The sequence below is a fragment of the Desmodus rotundus genome, chromosome 6, assembly GCF_022682495.2.
Source record: "Desmodus rotundus isolate HL8 chromosome 6, HLdesRot8A.1, whole genome shotgun sequence".
NCBI lineage: Eukaryota > Metazoa > Chordata > Mammalia > Chiroptera > Phyllostomidae > Desmodus > Desmodus rotundus.
In genome coordinates, this window is record NC_071392.1 from 153,955,924 (window position 1) to 153,976,048 (window position 20,125).

The 20,125-nt window shown below is 39.0% G+C and overlaps 1 protein-coding gene across 2 annotated transcripts in view; it reads left to right on the top strand.

Annotated features, from left to right (window-relative positions):
* The window catches only part of RANBP17 (RAN binding protein 17), a 232,708-nt gene that overhangs the window by 82,563 nt on the left and 130,020 nt on the right, over positions 1-20,125 (top strand). The window lies entirely within an intron of this gene.

Sequence of the window (20,125 nt, forward strand, 5' to 3'; positions counted from 1 at the left end):
AAAGAAGCCAAATTACCACCACAATCCCCTTTACAATCTAAGTTGTGTTGAAATGTGAAAATATATTTTTATTTGTTGAAGGAAGTCGTACATATCTCAGTCGAAATCATTTTTGAAGTACATCGTTATAAGCAGATGCTCTGCTTAAATACATGTGTTGTTTTCAGTGTTAATGAAATATTTGTGGTGAAAGAGATGATTAATTAATGCTGTTGTGTTGTTTGGATCAAAGAGGAATTCTCCCTTTGCTAATACCCTGAGAGTGATCTGGAACACCAAGAATGATTTGATTACAGTAGCACTCACATTTGAATCATCTTTGGATGGAAAGGTTCTAACTAGTGTTCCTTTTTGCATTGCTTTTCTTAATTATAAATATAAATCAAAAACCATGTAAAATGACAGAGAGCTAAATGTTCTGCAAGAACCATTTAATGTTTGTCAGGGAGACCCGGGTCACAGGAAGACCCCTTCTCTTAGGTTTGTGAAGGGAGTAGAGACAGTCCAGATGTTTGGGGAGACGGTAGCATAAAGTCACTGCTGCAGTACCTTGGAAGAGGGTAGAGCAGTTTGCTTACATTAATGCTAAGGATGTACTTAACGGGTACAAAGTGAACGAAAGTGAGCAAACGCAGAGAAGAGATGGAGCTGCTGTTGCACGCTGACTGCGGACTGCTTTCCTGTACTTGGTGTTAAATAGGTTGGACCGCGCAGATACCAATCTCTGTCCAGTGACTGACCGCCGCGCTCCACGCGGATGTGTCCCTAATGACTTTGCAAGAAGTAAATCTTTCTGAGGCAAATACATGAAATGAAGTATTTTTCTTTTATAAAAAGAAAACCTGAGGTCATTCCTTTCTTAAACTATTTCACTATGAAGATTCGAGGAATATGCATGGGAGAGGATCGTGGTTTCAAACTGGTTTTTAAGAAGTTTTACACAAAAGCAAATGGCTCTGAGGGAGGAAGAAGGTATAGGCGGCATAAATGGTAATGGAAAAAATACAATAAAAATATATATACCTATTTTTGTCAGATCGGCAAAAAATAATGTATTTTTTGTTGTGCTGCAGAATTTTAGTAATTAGTTTATATGTGCAGTGAGATGCAAAAGGTTGCACATTGCTTGGCTATATTATTTTTAAATGTAATTAAAGAATATAAAATTACAGACAGACAAAATCAAATGGCTCTGGCTGAAAGGAAGATACGTGGGTTGTAGGGAGCCGGATGTTCCAGTGTCTCTGTCCTTACTCTTGGTGGCCCCAAAGTGTCTCCCTGACATCCTGCGCCTCTGAGGAGTGTGTTTTGAGAACCGTGGACGTATGGAGGAACTCGCCATCGATGGGCCACGTGCCGTTCGCTTCTGCCTTGGTGTCCCTGTCAGATCCACGCACTGGCCAGCAGCCGCCAGTCATTCCGCAGGGGTGTCTGCTGGCTGCCCGAGTTGTTGTTAGTCAGAACATCTCTCTGACCCGTACCCACACTCCGGGTCCCAGGTGGGGCCGGACACTTCCAGTTCTCTGTGTGTAGGGGACCAAGGAGCGTTGGACGCAGTCAAGTCCGAAGCTCCTTCCAAGCACCTCCCTACCATTCTGTCCTTCGATAGAGAGCTCTCTCCTTTCGTGAGGTAAAGGACAGGTCCTAGCCCCAGCCCTTCACTCCGGGAGATTGAAACTCAGTGTGGTGAGATAAAGCTAGCCAAGCTATAATGATTAGAGACACCCTATTAACAAAATATTAATGAAATATTTTGGCTTTTCAGAACCGTAATTATAAAGAGACAAATGTATTTGGAAAGGATCTATTTTCAAATCCTTAGATGAAGAAAAAGTTCTTGTTTGAGATTTCATCTAATTTAAGTCAACTAACAAATTATGTATTTATGCGTTTCCTACTGAGAACTAGAAATCAACCCTACTGTTCTGCTTTTACCTTAAATATGATTTTCCAAGCCAGTGTGGGAAGGTGTTAGTTTTCTTCTTATGCTATCCGTAAGTAAAAATAACATGATGTTCTTATTTTAATGCCTCCTATGAAATCTGCATCCTTAGAAACCTAACGAACCAGGCTATGGCTTTAACAGTTCATTGGGTTCATTTGGCATATGGCTTGAACGTTAAAATTAAAGTGGCACATTTTCCTAATTGTGTATGAGTATAAATTAGTGTTTTCCAAAGTCTTCTTAATTTTTAAGTTTAGGGCCATATGGATATATTTCAGTATATTAAATAAATATTTTAGTTATTTTTATATTGAAATTTTATCTTACTTTACTATCAATTTTAATTCATTAAGCTTTATTTTTCCTTTGGTAATAATATATTTTCAGAGTATCATAAAATTTGTAGGGAATTTTATATTTATTTGGTATTTGACTATAATACGCAAACTGGTTTTGCTTTTGCTCACAAAGGTAAGGAGAAATCCAAATTCACTCATAATAAAAGTATTAGAGAAACTGTCAATAAATTTACTGATATAATTGAATCATGTGATTTCTAAATTGTTGATAATATGATCTTCTCGTTAAACAATAGTGTCTGGAGAAAATGATGGATTAATTGACTGATGGCTAAAGTTTCCCTCAAATATAATGGTTTACCCAGTTTGATTTGATTTGTGTAAAATAACTTTCTCTAATAAACAATTTGCTCAGAGGCAATAGAAGAAATGAATGGTTATCAAACCAAACTTAATTAGTCTATCCTAGATTGATATTACTTGGGGAGTCTTCGTTTTAATTGTGGAGGGCTGGATACAAAGAGTTTGGTTCATTATTTTTTCCTGTATAAACACTATTGTGTAACTACCTATAGAATAATAACATGTGAATTCATTTTAATAAATGCTTGTAAAGTGAATTAGCTAATTATGCCAGGCTAAAAATGATTCCTTTAATTATTTTGGATATTTAACTGGTACTTCAATTTTATTATTGTTAGTCTGTAAATGTGATTTGTATTAGCTCTGCCAAACTAATTATAATGTATAACTTGACAAACAATTTGAACAGTTTCGTAATGCTTATAATACTCTGCTCTTGTGCAAGAGAAAACATCATTTCTAGTTTACATGGAGAGAAAGGTTTAACACAAATTCAGTCCAAAAGAACGGCAGTTTCTGTGGATGGAGAAAATAAAAACCCTCAGTATCTAGTGTAGTGACTGGCGTAATTAGGAGAAGACTGAACGGATGTCATTCAGGAACAGATAAAACCAGAGACTTGTTAGTTTATCTTAAGATGGCATTCAGTTGGCACTTACAGACCTGGTATAGCATGAGAGACTTGATTAGTTCTTACTTCGTAAGCCAGAAGCATTTCTCCGTGCCTTTCCTATAGACAGAAGGAAGAACTCTCCACATTCTCAGACAGACAGGTTTGTATTGGGAACTTCCTGTGGATGCCAGAAACAACATGCTTCTCAATCGCCTTCACTTGGACTAATTCTAATTGTTTTGCATCAGAACAGAATGAGAACCAAGGCTTTAGTTATATATTTATATATATTAGATATATATAAAATTCTAATTTAGTCTTTCCAGGGGAAAGAGCAAAATAACTTCCAAAGAGTATGTAATCTAAAACCTTGTTCTTTTTTAAAAAAAAAACATACAGTAAACTTCACTTTTTAATTTTGGGGGGTGGGGGTGTGTACAGTTCTGTGAGTTTTAACCTATGTAACCACTACCACAATCAGGATACAAAATAGTTACGTCACCTAAATAATATCTTTTCATTCTGCCACTATCTCCCCCTGTTCCTAACCCCTGGCAACTGCTGATCTATTCCTAGTCACTGTAGTTTTTGCCTTTTTCCGGAATGTCATGTAAATGGAATCTCATAGTATTTGACCTTTTAAAACTGGCTTTTACTCAGTGCAACGCTTTTGAGATTCATCCATTTTTTAGTAATATCAATACATTGTTTCCTATCTGCCCCTCCCAAAATTGAATAGCAACGATAATATCAGTTTGTCCAATTAATATAGATGATCTGCCCATAGGGAAAGTTATTTTCCTTTTCATGGTATCCCCATCATAACTAGAATTGGATTTTTGCCCTTATTCACACATGTAGTTCTGCCTTTTTAATTGTCCCCATTGTAATATTATGGATGCACCATATGTTGTTTAACTGGCCTCCAGTGTAGATGCTCAGACTTCTTTTTTAAAAATGGCATTCAGTGCTGCGGTAATCATTCTTGTGCGTGTCTTTCTGCAAGTCTGTTCTTTCAGTAACTCCTAGAAATGCAGTTGCTGGGTAAAGGAACACGAAAACACAATAAACACAAAAAATTGTATGGATTACAATTTGCCTTCCAGAGACAGCCAGCTTGTACACTTACTTTGCCATCATTATCCTTTGTAATCTTTGCGGGTCTAGTTGAAATTTTCTTTTATTTTAAACTGTATTTCATTAACTATTAGTGCAATTGAAATCAATATTGTTAAGATGTTAGATGTCTCCAATCTGATTTATATATTCAACACAATCCTAATTTTTAAAGAAAATCCAGCAAGAATTTTGGGGGTCTGGGTTTGGTAGGTTTTTGTTTGAGCTTTTTTTGGGGGGGGGCAGCGGTGGTTGTTATTTTAATAGAATCATAGTGGTATCTCATTGAATGGGTGATGGTGTTGAACATTATTTTTTTGTAACTAATTATCTTCCATACATTTTCTTTGGAAAATTATCTGTTCAAGTCTCTCATGCCTTTTAAAATTAGGTCATTTGTTTTCATGTCAAGTTTTTAGAATACTTTATGGATTTTGGATACAAGTCTTTTGCTGGATATGTGATTAACAGATGTCTTCTGTTCAATATATAGCTTATCTTTTCATTTCCTTAACAGTGTCCATTAAGGAGCAAACATTTTTAATTTTCATGAAATCTAATTTATGAAATTTTTTTGGTGGGTCATGCTTTTGGAGTCCTGCAGAGTGAAATGAGCAACGTGTGAGAACTCTGTCTATTCCCATGACACAGAGATATTCTCCTAAATTGTATCATGTTTGTGTACATCTTTTAGGATGCCTTTCTTCCATCCTTTCACTTCAATCTGTCTTTGAATGGAAATGTATCCTGGTAGACGTCATTCGGTTTTTCGTTTATTCTTACAGTCTGTCTTTTAGTATTTAAACCATTTACTTTTAATTATTATTGATATTTGGATGGCAGTTTACCTTATTTGTTTTGTCCTCGCTTTATTTCTGTTTCTTCTTTCCTGCCTCCTTAAACACTTATAGCATTCCCTTTTATATTATCTACTGAGTTTTTGACTATGTCTCTTTAAAATGTTTTTTTTCATGGTTGCTCTAGAGATTATAACATCCATACTTAACTTTTCACAATATATTTAGAGTTACTACTTTACCACTTAGAGCAGAACATAAATCCCTTTATCCTCCACTCATTTTGTTGTAGTTGCTTTGTATATTACGTCTACATACACTGGAGACTTCTCAAATAGTGTTATAACCTTTTCTTTGAACAGTTATATATATTTTATAGAATGTAGGAGAAAAATAATATTCTATTATATTTATCCATATATTTACTTTTTTCTGTTTCTCTCTCTTCATTACCGACGTTCCAGCTGTTTCTCTCATATCGTTATCCTTCTGTCTGAAGAACTTCCTTTAACGTTTCTTACAGAGCAGGCTTTCCAACAATGAGTTCCCTGCGTTTTCCGTCATCTGGGAGTGGTCCTTCTCTTACCATTATTTATGAAGGACGTTTTTTCTCTGGCCGTGGAATTCTGGGTTGGCAGTTCCGACAGTCCCCAACCCCTCTCCCGTCCTCTCACCACTTTAAACAACATACAATTATTGTAGCCAGGCTAGCGTGTGTAAAGTAATACCTCATTGTGGTTTTGATTTGCATTTCCTTAATGACAAATGACATTGATCATATTATCAGGCACTTGTATATCTGTCGTCTTTGAAGCAGTATCTATTCCAGTCTTACACTCATTTGTTAATTGTGTTGTCTTCTTCTTACTGAGTTATAAGAATTGTTTGTGCAGTATTTATACTAAACCTTCATCAGATGCATGATTTGCGCATGATTCTCCTCATCGGGGAGTTGTCTTTCACTTTCTTAATGATGTCCTTTGAAGTACAAAGATTCTTAATTGAGTAAATGTCCGGCTTATGTGTTTGAGGTCTTTTTGTTGTTGTTGCTCATGCCTTTGTTTATAGTTACATGCTGATTTCTGTCATCAGTAAATTCTGTGCTGTCTCTGCTACTCTTAGTTCATGGGGGACCGACCCCATTTCCTGACTTGCATTATTGGTTTAATATGAACATGTTAACCAAGCCCAGTCCAGGTCAGTAAGATTTAATTTCCGAGACCTGTTTAAACATTTGGAAAGAGAAGTTCTCTTTCTACTGAATTCGTAGCGGGGGAAGGAAGTCTTAGAGCCATTAAGAGCAGCTGTGTTGGGAACTCCAGCTTGAGTATAATGAAATGCTGAGGGATAGAGACAGACAGATGCTGATACTGTTTCTTCAGCCCCTAGACCCAGTGGCCCAGCCGTGACTAACGAGAAGGTCAGCAATAGTTATTTAGCGACTGAATGCATATTCCCTCCACGCATGCGCCCTGTTCTAAAAGACATGCCGAACTTGTAGAGCCAAATGGCTGCTAATGGTTTGAAACAATACTGGTGGTAGTTCCTGTCTCCCCTGCTCCCTCCCTCTCTCTTTTCACCCGGTCCTCCTCCTCCCCCTTCTTCTTTCTTCTTTCATCTTTTTCTCCTTCTTTTCTCCTCCCTTTCCTCCCCCTCCCCCTCCCCCTCTTCCCTTCCTCCATCTCCTCCCTTTTCTTCCTCTCCTGCTCCCTCCCTTCCTCCCCCTCCTCTCTCTCTCTCTCTCTCTCTCTCTCACACACACACACACACACACACACACACACACACTCACTCAGAACTTAAGTCCAGGATGGCTACTAATTCTAAAATAGGAAATGACAGCGAAGATGCCAGGAGGAAGTGGGGGACGTGTCTTGACCTGTTGCCAGCCCTTTTTCCCACATCTGCACTGCAGCTATACTCTGCAGTGGTCACTGCAGCCCTTTTTTGTGAACTGTTTACATGTCTGACTTCTTGTTTGGATTTTACTTGGTGATTTGATATGAATTTTTAATGTGAAAGCACTTAGCATTAGGAGTTTGACATTTTGTCTGACCTTAATCACCAGGAGGACCATGAGAGGTTTATTCAGTGGGAAGAGAACTGTTACAGCTCTGACAGAAATGATGGGAAATAAGTAAACAGCCTTTTAAATCTTCACCAGAAATCAATAGGGTTTAAAGATGATGGACGTTGGTGTTTTTTGCTGCTTAAGGACTTCAACCTTTTACGGGAAAATATCTTCTCAACGTGTCAGCAGTTTTTTCCATGCACACAATGAATCACAGCTGCAAATAGAACACTCTGCATACAACACTCTTCATCATTATTATAAGGAAGAAATTGCATATGACTGCCCATGGTAATACAGAGCCTTTTGGGGCATTTTGCTGTGAAAAAAGACGGCCATCTCTCACCATGTTGTTTTTGTCTACGTGTAATTCATACGCCAAACTTCTTCCTCAGCACGGTGATAGCAGGTGTGTTTCATCGAGCACCTCTGTCGTACTGGTCGCTGGCTGGGGGGGATGTTAAGGTAGATGATGTGACTCCATGTCACAGATGATCTCGAGGCCCAGAGCCTCTGTCTACGGTCATCCAATTGGTAATATAACTGGTATTTAAAACTCTGGGCCATAACGTGGGGAGCTTATGCTTTTACCATTCTTCCTACTGCATCTCTGAGGTCAGGCACGTAATAGATGTTCTCGCCTTTGACGCTCTTTCTTTAGTAGTGGTGTCTCCTATTCGCTCGCTCTTCTCTTTCCACCAGTCAGTGAAACTGACTGTGAGTGACAGATCTCCATATCATTTAATAAGAGGATAAGAGCTACACCGTGCTCATTGAATAAAGGGATATGGGATTTGTTTTTTCATGAATGATTTATAAGATAGTAGATTGATACACTATTCGGCAGTATATTCACAATAAGCCAAATTGGATGCAAGTGTTCAGATATTAACCTAACATGTCATGCAGGGTCCTTTGTTTCAAGGTATAGAATTATGGATTTTGTTGTTAAAAATACTTCTAAATACTTTGAAACATGCCATACTTGCCATTACAGAACAGTTGACTCTCCCGGTATTCAGCTAATTCACACATATCATTGTGTAGCTGTTACCCTAGAGAAAGTAAGATACTTCATTTTTTCATTTGGAAGTAGCATTTCTAACTCAAACTAAGAATACAAACTCAGTTTTTTGATAATTAGCAATCATGAACTATATACTGGTAAATAAAAATGTTCACATCAAACCTGATTTGACGAGAATTTAGACGTGAGGATACATTACTGTAGTTAATTAATTGGGAATTGCAGAAGAAAAGATGAGATAGCTCTTTACCAGTTTAGTGCAATACAGGCTAGACCTGCCGAGTGTAAATACGGTCAGATGGAAGTGCACTCCTGCTTTTCATTAATGTCACGGAAGGGTCGCGGAACTTTCGTGACTCTTCATTATCGTGTTTAGAAACTGAAGTGAAATGAGTACATGTTCTGATGACCCTCCTAACTCTAAAATTGCGTAACTCGTTAGGTTTAGAACTTTGGTTTGAAGTCATCTTTTTCTGCCGCATACTTTTAAGTAATCAAGCAATCTTTAAAAGTAATTTTTCTACATTTTAAAATGTACTCCCTTTGCCCCTTAAAAACGGGTCTTTTTCTAATACCTAATGGTCTTCTCTGAATTGGTGCTACTGCATTGGTTAGCTGACTTGTGCTGGCCTCAAGCAGAGTGACTTACCTTTGTTTCTCTGACGAAAGAAACATAAAGCACCGTTACTCTAGACATTCTAAGATGGTGCCGATCAAGGAACCATTGATCAGCCATTTTCTTGTGTTCTCTGGGAGCCTGACGTTTTCAGGTACATGATAACTAATTCTGTATTTGGTAAAGGAGTAAGTCGATCAATTTGACTGGGTACTTCACTCCTGAGCATGTAGGAGATAGTTGAACTTGGGATGAAAGGATGATTCTCAGGCAGTCCCAGGACAGGCACGTCCGTGAGAAACACACATGCATCTCAGAACCAGAGCTGTGGTCCTGTCTCCCCTTTGCTCAAATTCACACCGACTCAGGACCGCTAAGAGGAGAGGAGAGGAGAAATCAGGAACCCTCTACTCTAGGCTGACTCCTCCACCTTCTTACTGGTCCCATAAATTAGAAGGTCATACGAGCTTTCGAGGCCCCAGTTCTCTCATCTCCAAAACGGCGAAAATAGTACCTTCTAAACAGGATTATTGTGAAAATTATTTGAAATAACATATATGGAAGCATTTGAACTCCTAAGTAATTGCTGCTTTGTCAGTCAATAATTTATTTAGGTATCTTGCTAGTACAAGTTTTTGGTACCTGGGTTGGATGTGGAATTTCAAATTCTTTCTTATACTACAACTTCTTGGGTATGATCCCATGTGACTGCTACGACAGTGCATTGCTGTGTGTATCTAGTCAGTTACTGACTTACTGTCCCATGGTTTTCATCTTTGCCCCTGTTACCAAGTAAACACGAACATTCAAAAAAGACAGTAGCTTCCCAGACGTGATAGGGATTACAGACTAAACAAGTGAAGAGGGGTCTTTTCAGTATAGAGTGTTCTCCTTAGTCCAGTACCATTTCTTGTTTGTCGTTCAACCATTAATCTTTTTGTTAAATGTAAAATCCTTTCCTCGTTAATTTGTATTTATATTTTACACTGATTACTGTAGGTTTGAATATTTTATTTTGATGAGCTGATCTATACTGGTTCATTTCATTAACATCTATTTTGGGAACCAGAAATTTTGCCCAAGAACATGATTTTAAATTTATTAAAGTCAGTGGGAAAATGATTTAATACCTAAAAAAATTATAGCAAAGCAAAAAAAAGTTTGCTCCGAAGTCTCACTTACTGTTAAGTACGGTAACCGTGACCACGCCTGTGTCGGCCCTGCCTGCAAACCCACAGACCCCCATTCACTTTACAGAGCGCGTGAGTTTCCTGTTTGCTCGGCTAATTCTGAATTTGAGTGTTTCATTTTAAGTCATGTAAAATAGCTTTTACGCCTTATTAATTGACTTAATACTAAAACAGAAGTTATCTTCCTCAAAATTGGTATCTTTTTTTTCCTTTCCATCGCCCCTCATATGTCTTCTACTGCGGCGGTTACCCCCACACTTACCTCTCTGTCCTGCACACCATCAGCAGCTTCTTACATTCAGAGAGTTACCGCTTACCTGCGACCTCCAGACCTTCAGCTCTGTGTTCGGCATTTAGCGAACTCCCGGGAACATGCGGAGGGATACTTCAAGTTTTGTTGAAGGTCTAAAAATACTTAGCCAAATTGATCTGTGGCTACATGGTTCTGTTGCAGTGACTCTTACAATAAAAATGTTCTCCATTTGTGACTGATGATCTGTAATGTCCCGTTGACTTCCATAATAAATCCTTTCATGATAACGTCGTTCTAGTAAACTAAGATGAGAGGGATTTGCCGAGACTTCTCTCCCTATCATCAGCGTGGACCAGGTACAAGGCTCGGCCTTCCGTTACTGTGTGACATTACCCCGTGAGGTTTGATTTAGGAGTTGAGGGCTTACACTGGATTACGGCTGAAGTTCTGTCTAGCTGGAGAAATTCTCAACCAAAAGAGCTTAACAGTATCTGTCACTTACATTTATTTTTGCTAAGAGACTTTTCATAACATACTGAAGTGATTATTCTGAAGCTTATCCCTAGGAAGCTCAGTTTGTTCCTATCTATAGTAACAGTGCTGGAAGAACCTGTTCTATGATGGAGCTTCTTACCTTCTTGGAAGAATTGTCACTCCCCTTTGCTTGGCATTTAGTGAGTGCCTACTAATACCTCTGTCTTGGACTTAGTGGGAAGACAAGTGTATTGTGAAGTCAGCTTCGTATGGCCCTATTTTCTACCAACATCCAAGTCCTTGCGGCTGTAGGTTTAGTCGCCCAAATTGGTTATAAAGATAGAAACACATTTATTTTTCTTGTGTCATAGACCATGTATGTTTACTTGTGACTTTGTCCCCTGTGGACTACACGCTACTTGAAGTCAGAAACGTTACTTTTTTAATCTTTTATCTCCTAGCATTTATTAGTGCTAGGCACATATTAGTCGCTTATTTTTTCTAAGTAGGTGATGATACAGAACCACACACATGTGATAGCTGAATCATTACTGCAAAAAATAATCCCTGCTTTGTAATGATCCCTTTCTACAAGAAAAAGACACCAAGAACCCAGTTGTGTGATAGCTTATGTAACAAGGGGGCTTCTGGAAAAGAACCTGCTCATTGTCCCTGTCTATTAATAATTTCAGGGGCAGAGGACAAGTAATCGTAATTGCTGCTGTAGTTGTCACGAACCCTAAACAGTGCTCTGGTTTTTTAAATGACCGCAGCAATGTGCGGGTTATTTCTAGTTGCGTTTTTGTGCAGTCTGGAAGTGTAATCAGATTTAGTGTGTGAGTCACATCTTTTCCCCCACAGCAGTAATCCCCTATCTGCATCAGCCTAATTTAGTGCTTGTGCCACGATGTAATGCGGGCTCCATCAGAGCTGGGCTTGGGCCAAGGTGATGAGCTGGGAAGATTCCTGGCTCTGTAATCACAGAGACCTGGATCTCCAGTAATCGCGGTAACACACACAAAACACTATGTACAGTACCAGGTCACGGCAAGTTGCTCCGTAACGGTAGCTAACATTAATTTAGTGTAAAAGGCGTATTGTTAAAAATAATCATTAGGTGTGAAACTATTTTAAAGGACTTGGAGTCCATTGCCTTGAAAGTATAATTTACCAGCATGCAATATATCTCGGCATATGTTAACTCTGCAGTGGGTTCTCAAGCAGACCAAGGAATGAAAGAACCAACAAACTCTGGTGCAAGGCCTTGTGGGTTTTTTATTGGATGGAAAACAACAGGAATCAGATGGCAGTCTAGGTGGTGGCCACCAGCACGTTGTGTGTGATTTTTAATTGCGTGTGTTGGCTGATGGGAGACTGCTGCCTTAGGCGACTCGCTGAGCAGGAGATGAACTAACCTCTGCTGCATTTGTCTCTGGCAGAGATAGGCCCCCGGTGCCTTCGCTGCAAAGTTGTCTGAGGATTAGGGATTGTGTCTGCGAAGTAACTATGCAGAAATGCCAAGCGGCCGGCATTTTATAAATTCTTCTGTTCATTGAGCCTGTTATTATCATTGTCACCATTTTTATGTAATGATCTATGTGTTTAAGGTCAGTTTGTGCCTTTGTGGACCCCCTCCATACTTCTGTTTCGTAGAATTGGATCCTTTGACTAACCATTGAACCTCCCTGGGCATCTGAGATTGCAAATGCTTCATCAGATCCTGTAGGCCCCTAACTGTTAACTCTCTTATCTGAGCCTGTCTTCTACCACTGATTCTTCCAATCTTTCAGAAATGTCGTCCCGATACACCAGGGTTGTGGGTTTGATCCCCAGTCAGGGCACATGCAAGAATCAGCCAGTGAGTAAATAAGTGGAACAACGAATTAATATTTCTCTCTCTCCTGTTCTCTTTTCTAAATTAATAATTTTTTAAAAAATTAATGTCAAATATCAAAAAATTAAAAATTATTTCAAAAAATAATGGTTATTAAAAATAAATAAAAAGAATCTTGTAGTTAGTGGTGAGACTGACAAGAACCAGGAGGTAAAGCTGTGACTGAGGCGATGACAGGGCTGCGGCCACCCTTAGGAGGGGAGCCTCCCTTGGGCCTGAGGAGGGCAGGACAGAGGGGAGAGCGGAGCCAGGGGACTTCATAATGGCACTGTCTGGTTTGGGCTCCGAGGCCCACCAGGAGGTTGGCAGGTAGGTGGGGGTGAGGCTCCGGGAGGGGGTGAATTTTTCCAGGTTGAGGAAGTAACACATTTGGGGAACCATAAGATGGGGTAGTGAGGTGAAAACACAGGCCATGAAGGGAGAAAGGAGATTTTTCTGCTGTGGCCTTGGAGGGTCTCTCTTGTGAAAGAACTAGTCAGTTCCAAGGAAGAAAATGATTGAAATGTATTCACTAAACTACTTCATTCTAATGACTTGATTAGTCAGTTTCAGTCAAAATGCTTGAGCCTAATAATCCATCTGGGCACAGCTTTGTTCTTGTTACTACTCTTTCGTAATTTGGCAAGTACTTTCCGAACTCTCGTGTGGTTCTTAGTACTGGCTGTGTAGTATAATCACATGGGGGGTTTTGTTTTTTCTTTAATTCCAGTGTGGATTTGCTGTAAACTACTCCAGCAGAAATTGTAAATGTTGCGGGGTGGGAAGAGATGTTAGGTGACTGGCAGTGTTAATAGTCATTGCAGGTAGGTAACGGGTACCTGGGGGTCGTTAAAGGAGCCCTGTTGAGTTTGTATGTGTTCGGAGATTTCTGTTGTAAAAAGTTTAAGAACTAAAATTCTAAGAAGTTTTTCTGAACAACCACCACCAAAAGATACCGGTCTGTGCTGGGCCCTACCCTAGACCAATTTCATCAGAATTTCTTGCAGTAGGACACAGTTACCTTTTTTTTTTTTTCAAGTTTGATGTGATTCTACTGTGTAGCCATGGGTGAAAACTTCGGTTTATGAAATAAAGCAAACAGGAGTTACTGTTCCTGTTTCATAGGTGGAGGAGCTGAGCGTTCTGTTACAGAGCCGCACACACAGGAAAGAACACAGCCGCTACACTGTCAGCCTCCTGTTCTAAGGCACACTTGACTGCACCGCTCTGCTTCTGTTGCCTACCGTCAAAGAAATGCTTTTGTTGCTAATTGTCATCACACGATCAGTTCAGGAATTGTGCTCTCTTGAAGGTGCCTTAGTCCCTACAGCTCTGTTTTCCAGCGTACCAGTTCTTCCACCTCACACCGGCAGTGGTGTTGGTGAAGGCCATGAGGGCCACTAAACTGGTTTTATCTGTGAGTAGATAGTGGGGCCTGCCATTCGCTTTTCTGGGCCTGTAACTAAGGGGACGGTATAACTGCCTCTTGGAAAGAAAAGATGTAGATATTCTTCTAATGCCCTGTGCACAGGGGCAGTAAATCTACACGCAAATTAAAGATTTTGGTGACAAATGATAACTCTCATCATCACTCTAATCTCTTCTTAACTTTCCTGGGTATTGTTAATTCATAACGTAGTTTGAATTGACTTACCATTATTGATTCCTGTATTCATTAGAATGAAAAGGGAAATCTTGTCTTTGCAAAGGAAATACAGTTATCAGACACTATCTTTCTCGTAGAATAAAAGCACCTGATGGGATATAAACTGTGAGAATGACAGTTAAATTGCCGTGGTGAAGGTTAATGCTTGCTTGCTGCATTGATGTCGGAGGTCCCGATCACTTACCCGTATGCGTCTGTGATACATGCAGTACATCTTCATTAAGTAGGCATGTAGCAATCAGTTTCAGATTTCCGGACGAGCCTGTGGCCAGGCCATAATTAACCTTTTGAACCTGGAATCGTAACAGAATGTCCTATTGGCTTAGGTTATCAATTATGGTCAAAGTCAATTGATACTTACTCAAAGAAGGCTTATTGGTGATGGATATTATAATTTACTCATCTTCTCATTGTATGATTAAAAAGTAAAGTTGGCATGGCGAACTACTCTATGTTTTACTTTTGGAGATAGAAATTTCGTAAGCCCGATGCCTTGTCAAACAGTTATATAAGGAACAGGTTCTTTTTCTTTGTTTTGTTTTAGGGACTTTTCTGGTCTCAATTTTCAGTATTATTAATTTCTTAAGCATGAAGCAGTGTAACTACAAAGGGGACTTTTAGAACTACATGTTACGTAGAGTTGTAATAGGAAAGACTCATACATAGTATATCAACATACTTTAAACATAAGTTTGAAAGATTCAGGTGACTTTGGAAGTGGTGGGCAGGCTGGGTGGATGAGGGCAAATGGGGAAAAATAGGACAACTGTAATAGCATAAACAAAATGTTTAAAGAAAAGAACCATGTCGCTTAAAAATAGAAGTTCCTTGTGCATTAAATAAATAAACAGAAGATTCAGGTTCAAGTGTAATCATGGAGTTGTTTTTTGTGTCTTACACTTTTTTTTTTTCTATCTAATATTTCACTCAGATCAAATTGTACCAGAAAAATGACTGACAGAATTTCACTTATTTTAGAAAAACTTAATGGAATATGTGTTAATCAAATAAAACTAAAAATATTAATTGCCAGTTTAGATCAAGGGAATGTTACCATTTTAATACATTTCAGATTACCATAATTTAGAGATAATTGTTCAAATTAAGAACTATGCATTTTTAGCTATATTTGTTTATTATGTTATTCTTATTGTATCAGTTTTTGAAATAATTTTCCATTAAAGTTAAATACTGTTAATATATTTGGGAAGTTATTTCTAGAAAAAAGTTTGTTAGGTTTTAGTTATAATTTATCCATCACTGACTATGCATATTATTTTGAAATTATCATCTGTGAATCTGTTTTGAAAGAATTTATTTTTAAATTTACTATGGGCAGAAAGAGCATTATATACAAAGATATTTCTTGCAACATTTTTATCATAGTGGGAAATGAAGAGCAGCACACATACCCAACACTAACACATTTGTTGGATCCACTGTGTACATCAGTTTGAAGTACAGGGTGGGGCAAACGTAGGTTTAGATCTGTGAGTATACAACACACAGAGTTTATTCTTGGGTTATTATTTATTAATTCTTTTCCATATGCACAACTGTAAACCTACTTTTGCCCTATCTTGCATTATAGTCATTAACAATAATGATAGGATAGAAATTTTCATATTCTGAAAAAATAAATATCTTAAATTTTAAAAAGGCTAAAAGTTGCATATTCAAGGGAAGAGGATGGCTATTAAAAAAAACTGAAAGGAAATATGCTAAAATGTGAACAGTGGTTGTCCTGAGTGGTCATATTCCATGCCTTTTTTCTTATTCTGTGTTTTATTATGTCAAATAAATAAAACATGTTTATTATAGTATTGATAGAAATATACTTAAAAGTAAATTGTATTTTATGATTAGAATTGTTTCTGAATTTTATGACTCTAATCAGGGAAAAACGGTTTAAAATTAATTACAGAGCTCTACAAGTAATGTTTTCTAGTCTCATCACCAGGAGCAGAACGCAGTGCAAGGCCTGACTGCCTTGTTCAAACTCCAGCCCTGTCGCTTCCTTGCTGTGTGGATTTGGGCAAATGTTCAAACTCTTTGTGCTTGTTTCCTCATCTGTAAAGTGGGGGTAATGAATGCCTGCCCCGTAGGGTTGCTGTGGAGATTAGTGTTCGAGAAGTTAAGTAAGTAAACACAGTCACATAACAGACACACTCAATGCTGTAATCTGCCCTCTGCCTTCTGGGCGCAGACCCTGCAGGGCGGTGGCCCGGAACACAGCCCGCCGCTCTGCCACTGGGGGTTCACTAGCCCGGTAGCTTTCATATCTAATCTTCCTTGTGTGAATTTCCACTGGTATGTCTCACGCACTGTTTCAAACTCATCATCCAAGACCGACCCATTCGCCTTCTCCCCGAACACCTCTCGCTCCCGCTGAGAGTGCATGTCATGCCCAGCTCAGTGGAATGGCTGATGCGGAAGGATGTAGAAGTCACGTGGACTCCTCTTCTCCCTTCGTAAATTCTCTTGCATATCTCTGCTCGTTTCTTTCCCTCTGCTCCATTCAGACCACTTCGTTTTTCAGCCACTGTTCCAGTCTTGATTTCCCCTCCCCAGACGCCCTAGACAAAGCTGCTTTCAAGGCGAATCCGGACTCCAGAACCGCCTCCCGCTCTGGACTTCGTTCATTCCGCCTCTCACTGGCCTCACCGAATTGTTTACAATTCTTTGAACATAGCTGTGCCCCAGTAATACTTTGGGGCCCTTGTACACGCTCTTTTCTTTCTCTAGAATGCTCTCCAGCCTGCCACAATAGCGCTGTGCATTAGATATTCTTCCAAATTGGCTTAGCACATAGTGCAAGGCAATAAATGCACTTATGGTGGTAATTTAACTCTCTAGTATTTGTCTGTGTCCTTGTCTCTGGTCCCCCTTGTACTCAGGGACAGTGCCTCATTCACCTCTGTACATTAGTGCCTAGAAAAATGGGAGATACCCAGTAAACACCGAACAACAAAGTAGACTTAATGGAAAAACAGCAGGTTATAGGTGGTAAATAATGTCCTGTCTGCTGGCTTCTTCTGTCACCACTTTGCCTAGCAGAGCTGCCTTGTCACAACTGTCATTAGTCTCCTAATAACTTGTCTTCCAAAAATAGACTTTCTTGCTTCTTTGTTTGTAAGTGGGAGCCGAGGCAGGCACGCTGAGTCGGAAGAGCTGCTCATGTGTTACTTGCTGAGCAGAGACAATGGTGGTCCTCAAATGATCGCTCTTCTCTCAAACAAAGTTAGAGTCCAAATTACGTCTCATGCTGCTGTTCCTTCACCGAATCTACCATTCTGTGTTTCTTTTCTTGTGAGTCCTGTGACAGCACATAAACCTCCATCTGAAAAGCTCTGCATCTTAAGTAAGATTCGCCCACCTTGGTGATGGTGACCCCTGTCTTTCTAGGATACGATTTTACTTACCTATTAAGGATCCACCTCCTTCAGATTGGATATAATCTGCCATCTTCCTTATGTAAACATTTACTGAAGATCCATAGTATGCAAAGAATTGGACAAGAATGTTTAGAGACATTGCAAGAAATAGTAGGGAAATTATGTTAGCCGTATGACCACAAACAATGTAACCTACAAAATTTTAGTTTCCCTTTGTAACTTGGGGATAAAAATCCCTTCTTCTCAAAATAGTGGCTAGCGTAGAATAGATACTTGATGAAAGCGGGTTTCCCTTCTCTCTTCCTACTTTCCCACCTGGCATATGCCCAGCATAATTCTGACAGAGAAGCCCAGCCAAACTGCAGCTTTGCAAATAGCTCTGAAGATGTATCACTAAACAATCATTCTTCTCACTTAAATAGTCATTACCGCTTCGTCTCCCTTCGTGCGCTCACACATTTTTAACTCGGCTTCTGAACCACCCAATGTTAATTGTTGAGATTTGAGCTTCCTTGGCCATCCCTGCTCATCCTTCTGCTATTTCAAAGTAGAGAGGAGTCGTGCTACTGCTGGAGCATGAATACAGCCATTGTATGTGGACAGCCACTTGGCTGTTCGCTCAGTAAATTACTCAAAGATATTTGAGCATCTCCTGTGTTCCAGACATGTTCCAAGTTATGCCAGACATTAGCATCGCATTGGTAAAATGGCTGGACTTAGCAAATGTGAAATGAGAAGATGCCCCTACCTCTTTCAAAGCAATACATTTTTTTAAATGTTAGCTATTTTATTATTATTAAAAAGTATTATCTAGTAGGCCAAGTTCTTGGTATGGATCATCTAATTTGATTCATACAGCAGTTCCTCCAAGGTAGGTGCTACTGTTAATCTCCACTTTACAGGCGAGGAAATTGAGTCCCAGCAAAGTTCCTTCCCAGAGCTGAAAGGAAGAGGAACTGGGATTAGACCCAGCAACTCTGAATCTGGAACCTGAGTTTTAACCTCCGTGCCAGCCGGTCTCATCATGTGGTCCAGGAACCCCTGGAGATCCCAAGACCCTTTTGGGGGTCATTGAGGTCAAAACTATTTTCAAAATGAGGCCAGGCCAATGTTCACCTTTTTACTCTTGTACTCTGATAGATGTGCAGTCGAGTTTCTAGAGGCTGCACGCCGTGAGAGGACACCAGCGTGAATGCAGAAGCAGATAGAAAAATCCAGCTGCTTCTGCTTCCGCTGACCCAGGTGTTAGAGATTCATAAAAATGCAACATAGTGGCACTCTTCTTACTCAACTTTTTGTTTTAGAGAACATGGCTTTTTCATTACATATGTTAATTATGTTGGCATGTAATAGACCTGTTATTTTTCTAATATGTTAACATTTTTTAAATTGTTTTATGTCTAGTATAGTAAGCATTGATAGAGATAGCCCGCATAAGCAAAAGCCCTTTGAGTTTCTCCTCAGTAGTTTTTTAAAGTGCACCAGAGACCAGTACGTTGAGAACTGCTACTTTACACTCTTACTTCCATAATTGAGAACCTCCCTTTTCATGTACATTTTGAGTCTTTTAAGTTGACTTCCCAGTTTTAGAGGATCCTGTAATTCTGTCCAAGAATCATACCATCTAACAAGTTGTTGAAATTGTTAGGAGTAATACTTGACACTCTGTGTATTCCTTGACCCTCTCGGCCTTCTCCAAGGGTTCACAGTGCAAGATACGACGATTTGCACTGCCGCGGTGCAAGATACCGTGATTTTGGTGTACTTAGCTCAGATTTCCAAGTTAATTTTTGTGAATAACATAGAAAGAATTACGTTATAATTGAAGCAGATTGTTTTTAAATGTTTAAACAGTATACTTTAATGTATGACTGGTATTGTAACTAGTCTGGTACCACGTCTAGTTTATTCAACTCCAGGAAGCAAATAGTCTGTTTCGTTTCTTAGGTAATGAAATGGCCGAATGTTTTAAGCAGGATTTATGTCATGTATTTTTTCAGCATTTTAGAGGCATGGCAGAGTACAGGCACCCTTCATGGTTTCTGAACGAACTGTTTATTTCTTTCATTTAACAGTTATTAGCCATGTACCAACTTCTGTGTCGAAGTGCTGAGAGACAGACCAGACGTAGTCTTGGTTCTTATGTTAAATGGAAGAGATAGAAAAGCAAATAAATGAAAGGTATTTTTGCCAAACTAGTATAAAACTTCCAAAACTAACATCTTTTTTATTCTTGATGAATGATGTCTGTCATTGATTTTATGTGAATAAAAAGGCTATAGCCTATTTTATGAATATTATTAATTAGTAATAAAATCTTACTTCCGGTATATAATAGAAATTATCAACATCTAATACAGTGCTAAGTATTTTTTAAAACAATGACTAATATTTTTTATCTAATCTCCCTCAAGATAAAAAGATAAT